The 10571-nt window shown below is 42.8% G+C and overlaps 1 protein-coding gene across 2 annotated transcripts in view; it reads right to left on the minus strand.

The window, feature by feature from the left end:
* Positions 1-9884, minus strand: part of LOC306932991 (long-chain-fatty-acid--CoA ligase 1-like) — a 33326-nt gene extending 23442 nt beyond the window's left edge. Inside the window, exons 1-2 of one of the 2 annotated variants that reach the window (XM_079514961.1) lie at positions 9749-9871; positions 6154-6228 (exon numbers count right to left, since the gene is read on the minus strand). The gene's annotated coding sequence lies outside the window, so the exon portion shown is untranslated. Of the gene's footprint in view, positions 1-6153; positions 6229-9748 lie in introns of both variants that reach the window. The other variant, XM_079514960.1, reaches the window with a different exon arrangement.
* Positions 9885-10571: the final 687 nt, after the last annotated feature.

The raw sequence follows: 10571 nt of genomic DNA on the forward strand, positions 1-10571 counted from the left end.
GTAATACAGTTAGCCTGCAGGTGCCAGGTGTACAGTTCCCATGCATGCTTTTGTGTGTGTGTGTGTGTGTGTGTGTGTGTGTGTGTGTGTGTGTGTGTAACAGGTGCTCAAGACAGCTCTGTTGTCACATAAGTGCACAACATAATGAGCTGGCCTGGCAGACTAAAGGTCTTTGCAGACTGGACACTGTCGGACGCAGCTAAGGTTCCGTAAAACGCAGCACTTTGCAGGGACCTTATGTCAGTCATTTTGTTTAACAATAAAGGAATTAAAAATACAGAGCCCTCATTCTTTAGATCGAACGGAACTCTTCATATTAAAATTCAAGGACCCCCAGTTTCATAAATGCATTACACCACGGACCCCTACTTGACACATTGCTTTATCTCTGGGGACTCACAATCTATATACTGTAAAATCCTCAGTAGTGTGAGAGTAACGGGTCCGTTTGGTTCCATTTTTGCACACCAAGCCCCCAGAGCGGCTGGGAAACGTTGAAGCCTCCCCACCCTACTGGCCAAAGCTGGAGCTGCAGGCCAAGCAGCTGGGGTTTAACACAGAGCACTTGTTCATAAAGAAAATAGCAGATCTACAAGCTCATAGCGTGGCACCGAGTGCCGCGCTACGAGCTTGTAGATCTGCTATTTTTTTATCATAAAATGTATGCAAATCTTTGAATATATATTCTTTCAGAGTGAACGTTTTTAACTCATATCTTTGCTTCTGGGAGGTCCCTGGAACAACATATTTTCAGATTGGGGTCCGAGGCCAAATACAGATCTGGGTCCTTGACATGAAAAGGTTTGAGCACCAGTGCACCACACTGATAGGTTTTTCAGAAAACTGTCAGGATTTGGAAAGACATTTAGTAGAATCTGGTCCTCATGGTCTAAATGGGTTAAGATATCCAGAGGGTTAGTGCCCACCTGTCTGACTACTTCTCCAACGTTGAGTGACACCCACAGGCCACAACACTAAAGGGACTGAGGGAGCGACCATGATCTGGTACCACCCAAATATAGAACAAACGTGGGAAAGTTCTCATTCTCTGCCACCAAAATGTGGAATGTCCTCTCCTGACACCAATTAACACATTCTGGGCGGGAACCCCTTTTGGTGTTTTACCCCCTCAGGCCAGGAACCCATTTTGGGGTTCTGTACAGTATGTACAGTATTCAAAAATGTAAAAAATAAATTCAGAAAACTTAGGTCAGGATTTAGAGGCGTTTTTAGAATGGGCCTCAGGCCTAATTGGGTAGGATGTGTAACACACGTTTCTTTCAAAATTGGCCTGAAAATATGGGAGGTCAATATAATTTGTCCCATCTCTTTTGTGACATGTATTTATACCGTGTTAATTTGTGATGCGTTGTTGATTAATTGAATACCAGGACCACACTGGAAACAAAGTGCCCATGCAGGACCTTTTCGTGTTATCCTTTTAGCCTTAATGTCTGACCGTACCACGTGCCGTTTACATTTCTGACTAATTAGACCCTCCAGAAAAGCGCGGGCAAAAACCCTTGATTGTGCGGGTTAAAATCCTTGATTTAGCGGGCCAAAATCCTTGATTATGCGATTAAATATGCGGGGTTTTTCTGCGCTTTTATGCGGTGAAATTGCGGAATATGCGGAACGTTGCGGAATATGCGGGAAGTTGTGGAATGTGCGGAAAGTTGCGGAATATGCGGAAAGTTGCGATTATGCGGAATATGCGGTATATTGCGGAATATGCGGAACGTTGCGAGATATGCGGAACGTTGCGGAATATGCGGAAAGTTGCGGAATATGCGGACAGTTGCGATTATGCGGAATATGCGGTAAATTGCGGGATATGCGGAACGTTGCGGAATATGCGGAAAGTTGCGGAATATGCGGACAGTTGCGATTATGCGGAATATGCGGTAAATTGCGGGATTTGCGGAGCGTTGCAGAATATGCGGAAAGTTGCGGAATATGCACAGTTGCGATTATGCGGAATATGCGGAAAGTTGCGGAATATGCGGAAATTTATGGAATATGCGGAAAGTTGCGGAATATGCGGACAGTTGCGATTATGCGGAATATGCGGAAAGTTGCGGAATATGCGGAAATTTATGGAATATGCGGAAAGTTGCGGAATATGCGGACAGTTGCGATTATGCGAAAATATGCGGGGATTGTGAAATCAAGCGAGCCCCGCATAATTCGCATATTAGCGAGGACATATGCGATTATCGCGGGAAATATGCGCCCTTTTAGAAATAAATGGATCCCCGCATAATCAGCGCATAATGGCTGATTATGCAATGAATTATGCGATCGCATAATCGCGTTTTTCTGGAGGGTGTAACTAATAAAGTATGCAATCAATCAAAAAGGCAAGTCCATTTGGTTCCATTTGTACATCACTCTCCAGGTCACAGACCCCGTAAGGGTCCATTTGGTTGAGAACCACATGCTATACAGTATAAGTTAACCATGTGGATGATACAATAACTCAACTGCATCAAAAGGCTGCTCTGCCTCCACTAACTTCACAGCCACACAAACACAGTTTTAGACACTTTTAACCTGGTGTCCCATTAAACACATAGCAAAAAGAACAAGTTGCGAGCTTGCAGATCTGCTGTTTTAAAAATGATCTTGATAAAAGCTAAACATTTTTGATTTACACAAATCTGGTACATTATTGGGGTCACAGAATACTTTTATATATTAGATGGGGGCCTGTGGGCAAATACATATTGATGTGGGGGTCCTTGCCATGAAAATGTTTGAGAAGTTGAACATAAGGAAACATGAACCCGCGCAACTACAAGCAACTTTCCAGAAAAACAAGCCTAAAGTCGCTTCAAATAAGCAGACATGGCAACACTGGCTGTAACTGGATACAGACACAGTATTCAATATAAAATTATTATATTGAATTTGTCTACAAAAATAGGACTGGGAAATTAACTGAAAATGCATCGAAAACTGAACAAAATGTTATTGTCTTCTTATTTCACAATTCATTACATCATAAATTGCATAAAGAATACTTCGAAAACGTAGGCATTGACAATGTCTCTCCATATACGACCTGCGGGAAAAGTTACTCCAACAATAACTCACCTAAAAGACGGACCAAGCCGAAACCGTTTACAGGGAAACTACTTTAGTTGTTCAGCCTGGCCTCCTATAGCCAATGACAATCCCCTGTGGTACTACAGTAGCTGTGTTCTGGTCTGCTGCCCTCACAACAAGGACACTACCTTACAGTCCTCTGGTACTAGCTGTGTTCTGGTCTGCTGCCCTCACAACAAGGACTCTACCTTACAGTCCTCTGGTACTAGCTGTGTTCTGGTCTGCTGCCCTCACAACAAGGACACTACCTTACAGTCCTCTGGTACTAGCTGTGTTCTGGTCTGCTGCCCTCACAACAAGGACTCTACCTTACAGTCCTCTGGTACTAGCTGTGTTCTGGTCTGCTGCCCTCACAACAAGGACACTACCTTACAGTCCTCTGGTACTAGCTGTGTTCTGGTCTGCTGCCCTCACAACAAGGACTCTACCTTACAGTCCTCTGGTACTAGCTGTGTTCTGGTCTGCTGCCCTCACAACAAGGACACTACCTTACAGTCCTCTGGTACTAGCTGTGTTCTGGTCTGCTGCCCTCACAACAAGGACACTACCTTACAGTCCTCTGGTACTAGCTGTGTTCTGGTCTGCTGCCCTCACAACAAGGACTCTACCTTACAATCCATCTCAGGTTGATATGTAACACACTGCTTCAGGAGGTCAAGGGTCAGGCTCAGAAACACACTACGGGTTTGGTTGGATGGTTCACGATGACACATGCAGGCCATCTGTCAGCTGATGTACAGTAGACAGACAGCAGTGTTGGAAGTACTACTCTCATTGTGTACTTAAGTCAAAGTATTATACCACAAGGAAGGCACGACATACTCTACAAGTTTGTAGATCGGCTATTTGGGCCAAATTGTACAGTATATGGCTGAAGTGGTTACTGTATGTTTTATGATAATAATACAAATCTACAAAGTAACTAGTTAGGGTTAGGGGTTTTCGAATAATAGTGGAGTAAATGTACAATATTTGCCTCCGAGATGCTAATGGAAAAAGTACAGCAAATTCTCCAGTAAAGTAAAACTCAAAATTGTAAGCACAGAACTTGAGAAGATGTGCTTCACTCCACTATGTTGACCCAACAGAACACATAAACCCAAAGTCTCGTCCTTAAGAAAGAGCTGATCGACTGTGTCATGATGTAGAAATCATCTCAAAAGAAGTGAAAGGTCCAGCAGCACTTCACCATCTTCTCTAATACGATCTTATCTTAGGACTGTAATTTCGTCAATGTCGAGGTGGAAACCGTGTTGTGCGTCTAAAGGCCGGTTGACACTCAAATTCCTTGCAACATTCAACTACTTGTTGCAACCGTTATCCCTAAATGGCAGTTGCAAGGAGTTTCATTGGTGTGGACTGGCCTAACTGGTTTGTTGCAAGGAGGTGCGACTAGTCGCACCAATGCTAAATGGTAAATGGTGCATTTATATAGTTTTACATAGATTGTGCATTACATTCACCCATTCACACTCACATTCATACACTGATGGCAGCGGAAACCATGCAAGGCACCAACCAGCACATCAGGAGCAATTAGGGGTTCAGTGTCGTGCTCAAGGACACTTCGACACCAACTCTGGGGGAGCCCGGGTTCGAAGTGGCAACCTTGCGGTTGCCATCCAGCCACTCTACCCCTGAGCCACCGCCGCCCCGATGCTAAACTAAACGCTAAAACTGGTTGTGACTACAGTAGTTGTGTTGGTCTGGCCTTTAAACGGACACTTTTCAGGAAATAGGGAAAGTTTATGGATGCACGATATAATCAGTAGCATAAACGGAATGGGCCATATAAATGCCATATCGGTATCGGATCGTTCTCAAAATAATCAAAATAATTTAAACGGTTTTTCACCAGCAATAAAATATATATGAAAAATGTAAAAAATCATCAATGAGTTCAATATAAATCAAAAGTGTCTAGTACCTCTAGTCTAGAACAAAAGCCAAATCAAAGGTGATGTAAAATCTTCAGTAAAAAAAAACATTTTTCTACATTTAATTTGTGTAGTCAGCTAGTCATTCAGTTGTGAAAACAGACTTTGGAAAATCCTCCATTGTGGTCCTCTGTATAATATCAGAATCGGTCAGAATCGGTATCAGCCGATATGACCCTGCAAATAATCGAAGATCGGATATCGGTCATAATTTCATAATCGTGCACCCCTAGAAAAAATAAAATAGCCTGTGTTCCGATGGATCCAATGTAGTTAAATATTATGTAGTCACAGCAGGGCAGGATCTTGTTTGTTTGTGACAAAATATATGTGTACATAACCCTAACCCTATATGCCCGATCGCTTTCGTGCATTCAGATGTCGTCGACCACTCTGCATTTTGATTGGTCGCTGTGTGGTAGCAATGATGTGACAACATGCCATGGTGGCGTGAGTGATGCTTAATTCATACACTGTCCTACGACGTTGTGTGTCCTCGCCAAAAAGAAATACACCATCTACAGACCTGGGCCTTATATGGCCCGGGGGCCAAATGCGGCCCTTTGGCTGACTCTGACCGGCCCGTGAAAGGTTACTTGGAAATTAGAAAATAAAACTTACTTTCTAATTTTCAATACTGCATTGCTTTTATTTTTAAGCATGTTAATTCACATACACGCAACTTTCCTGCCGTGAATTGCATGTTATTGACAACCTGTTGAATAAATTACATTTTTGGAAAGGCAACCTCAATTTTTCATTGCCTAATAATAACATAATATATACTCTTACCAGCTTGTCAAAACAATGCCATGTACTGCTTTTTATATAGAAATAAAATGTATATTACTCAGAATTTAGTTTAGCCTTTTGGGCCCGGCCCTCCACAATATGTTCCGTTTCTCATTTGGCCCCTTGGGAAAAATAATTGCCCACCCGATCTACAAACTAACTACAACAAGATCACAACATGTTGTTTGTGAGCTACAAAATGAATAGGGTCAGTCGGTCATACAATCTACACGTCCATAAACACACACACACACAGACATACACACACACACACACACACACACACACACACACACATACACACGACAAGACTCACCTCTCCCCTAGTGACCGATGACCCCGTGCGAGACGGTACAGGAGGATTGGACGGCTGGACAGATATAAAACCTGACTTCAAGGAGGCAAACAAACAGAGAAAGTGCATTGGTTGAAGGAGCGCGCGCGTACGTGTGTGTGTGTGTGTGTGTGTGTGTGTGTGTGTGTGTGTGTGTGTGTGTGTGTGTGCACGTGTATGTACGTGTGCACGTGTATGTACGTGTGTGTTCAGAGAAGTAGAGAGAGAGAGTAGTTTTTCCTTCCCGATATCAATTCAGATGACTCGATATCGAGTATAGATACAATACCATTGTGTAATTATTAAACAGTGGTTCTCAAAGTGGGGTTCAGGGACTTTGAGAACCACTCATGTAGGTATAAATAAAATAATAAATAAATACATACATATAAACTAGTAGTAGTGCAACATCAACTGAAGCATTCCAGATACAAACTAATTGATTACTGTAAAATGATCATGGAAATGCGGGGGTCATCAATATGTCCGTGTACGGATGAGTCCGTGGAAATGCCTTGGTCTTGTCTGTGGCATCTTTTTTTTTTTTTTTTTTATAATGTTCTTATTTTGATCATAAGACCCAGTTACTGACTGTCAAGTCTCCAGTCTTTCTTCAGAACATGTATGCCACTTACTTACTACGACATATTTATTAGGAGTCCTACTGGTGGTTCTCAAAATAATGTTTTATTTGCAAGGACCCCCTTAACTCCGAGTGTACAAATTGAACCAAATGGACCCATAAGGGTACAAATGTATCCTTAATTAAGGGTCCAATATGGTTACATTTGAACACTCTCAGGACGAGTTACAGACCTGTTATGGTCAAAATATGGTCATTCTGGTAATATTATTGTCCACTCATTTTGTATGTCCGTGGCAAGAATGTAATTTTGACAAAAATGTCCACCACAAGCCAGATGGCAATGAGTGCCCCTGGGCAGGGACGTGCCCCTGGGCAGGGACGTGCCCCTGGGCAGGGACGTGCCCCTGGGCAGGGACGTGCACATAGGAGGCCTTAGCTATGTTTCACCAGTTTCAATTGAAACGGGCCTCCACCCTCAGGGGGGCCTCCAAGCTCCAACTGAACGTCAGGCGCACCACTCTTGGCACCTCTTTATCTCGCTCACTCACTGCCTTGCTCTCTCCCACAATGTTAAGTTACACCTATTTTATGTTAATAACCTGAGCAAAATGTGCAGCATTGGGATTGTGAAGGGACGACAGGATCTGAGGAGAGGTGTTGTTGCTAATTGTCGAGACTAGTAATGGCTGCGTGTGATATTGAACAGTCAAACTATTTGTATCAATACGGCTGTATCAACAAAATATAGTATATGGGGGCCTCATATTTGCCTCATATTTGGTCTTGAAACGGGCCTCCAGATTCCTAAGGCCGCCCCTGGACGTGCACACATAGACATCAAAGGGGGCTTCAGCGCCTGCCCTTTTACCCGTCTGTAAAACAACTGCCCTTTCCAGACCACGAATGCAGCATTTACTATGGTGAAAGAAATGCACATGCCACTCCTTTCCATGCCATACCGGAAGGCAGCATTCAGGAGAATTGCTTTTTTTCCCCCGAAGTCCCCTGAACTTGAACGCATAATTTTGCGTTCAACAAATTTGTTTAGAAATCCATGTCATACACTCCGCATCTCCACTAGCTAAAGAGTGCTGGGTTGCTCCCTGAAAATAGCTGATCCACAAGCTCTCAACACGTCGCAGCGCGTCGCGTTGTGAGCTTGTAGATCAGCTATTTTTGTCCAAAAAGTGCCCTCTTACGGGATTTCAGCCCCTGCCCCTCTAACACTCTCTGCACGTGCCTGCCCCTGGGGAATAGACTGGCATACTCAGCGATACCAGAATGATAGGCAGTATTGGCAGCTTTTCCGATTTCGGTATCGGAAAACAACTCCACCCAAAATAGGGATCGGCAATTAATAAATAATGCAGTTAAATGGATGAGTTAGAACTTTGCCCTGACCACTACTCAAGTCTCATCGGAAATGTATCCCCCTCTGTATGTGTCTGTTTATCACACATGACTATAGTGTCCACTCATCTAATATAATACACAAGTCACATACCATTCTATCACTCATTGATACATACCTCTATCAGCTGGGTTAAAATATAATAAGTGTGTGTGTGTGTGTGTGTGTGTGTGTGTGTGTGTGTGTGTGTCAGAGACTGAGTGAGAGAGACAGACAGAGAGAGAAGGGGGAATGGCTAGGCTGGTGGGTTCATCGCTGGCAGCCAATCAGACACGAGTAACCTTTCACCTCGAAACCTGCACTCTAAAGACCCCCAAGGAGGATTTAGCTCTCTCTCTCTCTCTCTCTCTCTCTCTCTCTCTCTCTCGCTCTCTCTCTCGCTCTCTCTCTCGCTCTCTCTCTCGCTCTCTCTCTCTCTCTCTCTCTCTCTCTCTCAGCAAAAAGCAGCTTGATTTCATGACATCTACGTTATTAAAAAACTGCATCTAATAAACCTGTCCATTCAACAGCAGCATGTCCCTAGGGACAATATGCCTTGCCAAGAAGAAAGCCACACTTTGAATTGAAATGAATTGAGATTAGCGCGCGTGCGCGCGCACACACACACACACACACACACACACACACACACACACACACACACACACACACACGTGTCTCTGACTGGAAGTGAGACTGCCTTGCAGCCTAAAATGACAAAACGAGTTCCCTTTTTTTGGAAAACATGTTCTTTAACTTTCTTCAGAACGAAAACGCTTTAAAACGGATCTTTACATACATGTTACAAACCAAAACAAATAGTATTCATATATTTCACGCTGGCTGGTGAAACGGTGGCATTTAGTTTTAAAACTATAACTTGAGTGCAGACTTATGATGAATTCCTGTTCTGTTCTTTGTCTATATAGAAGTGTTTGTACGTCTCTAAATGTTTTGATGAATTGAACATGGTGGACCCTCTTGTAAACAAGTGTAATGCTTAATTGGGTCGCCCACTCACAGTTAACAGCCTTTGTATTGAGTTTGTGCTTGAAATGTACTGTAATTCTGCAAACTGTTAATAAATATTTCAATCAATCAAAAAAAGACAGACAGTTTCAATGAATGAATGAATGTAGCCTAAGATTTAGACTAAATACCTCTACGAGAGTCTAAATCTTAGGCTAGAATGAATGAATGAATGAATGAATGAATGAATGAATGCCTTTTGGAAATAGTGTGACTGTGACTGGCAGTGAGTGTTGAGTCAACACAACAGTCTTGACTCCAGACCAGACAGAGAGATAGTGAGATACTATATTTACCAATGACGTTACACACCGAAAACAGCAGACCTACAAGCTCACAACGCGTCGCGGATGCGACGCGTTGTGAGCTTGTAGGTCTGCTGTTTTCCTCCACACACACACACACACACACACACACACACACACACACACACACAGAGAGAGAAGCGCTCATTCATTGAACGAAACGTGCGTTGCCACGTTATAGTGTTATAATAAGCCTGTATAACCTGCAGACAGACAGTCACAGAAGCCACGCATTCACAAAACATAATAAAAACAACTTTTGCCAACCTGTTGCCTTGGCTGCAGCCAGTGTCTTCCTGCCTGTTGTCTTGTCTGTCTATTTTGTCTAACCACCACCAGCACCACCACCGTGCACCACGCTGAAAACACTGTTGCCAGGTTTGAGAGACAGAGGGGGAGAGAAATGAGCAACCACGTCTATGAAAAACAAGCCCAAAAGAAGTGATGAATTGAAAATGGAGGACCCTGATGTAAACAAGTCTTTGTATGGTTTTTATCCTCGTAGCAGCTCCCTATAGCTAGCTGGCATAAAATGTTTTCATATATGGGGGTCCCACTAAACATTTTTCATATATGGAGGTCCGCAGACATATTCATTTCGGGGTCCTTGACTTGAAAATGAAACACTGACTGGTTTGAACAACATAGGAAACAAGCCCAAAAAACAGCAACCCATCTTTCTACAAATAATTTACACGTTTTTTTATAATTCGCTTATACTAAAGGGACATGGCAACACACCACACATGGTACTTTATTACCCTGGATTTAATAATTAAGCTCTGCATAGACATTTTAGGTAGTAGTACACTTTAAAAACACACACTTACCTGCTTGCTTGCTTGCTTGCTTGCTTACTTCAATAATGACTTGCATTTGTATTGCAATATTCATTTACAAGGAATCCCAGAGTGCTACCTGCATACATGCCTACATTCATTCACGGTTTTGTTCAGCAAATGGTACCACTTTTTAATAAAACAAGTGTAGGCTAATACTATAGCCTACTCATCATGTTTTGCTATGGACTTGGACTACTTTTTTGGTTTTGGGGTATTTTTCCAAATTTATTTCATAAGATGTAGGCATA

This window comes from Electrona antarctica (genome assembly GCF_951216825.1).
Source record: "Electrona antarctica genome assembly, chromosome: 1".
In the NCBI taxonomy this organism is placed as follows: Eukaryota; Metazoa; Chordata; class Actinopteri; order Myctophiformes; family Myctophidae; genus Electrona; species Electrona antarctica.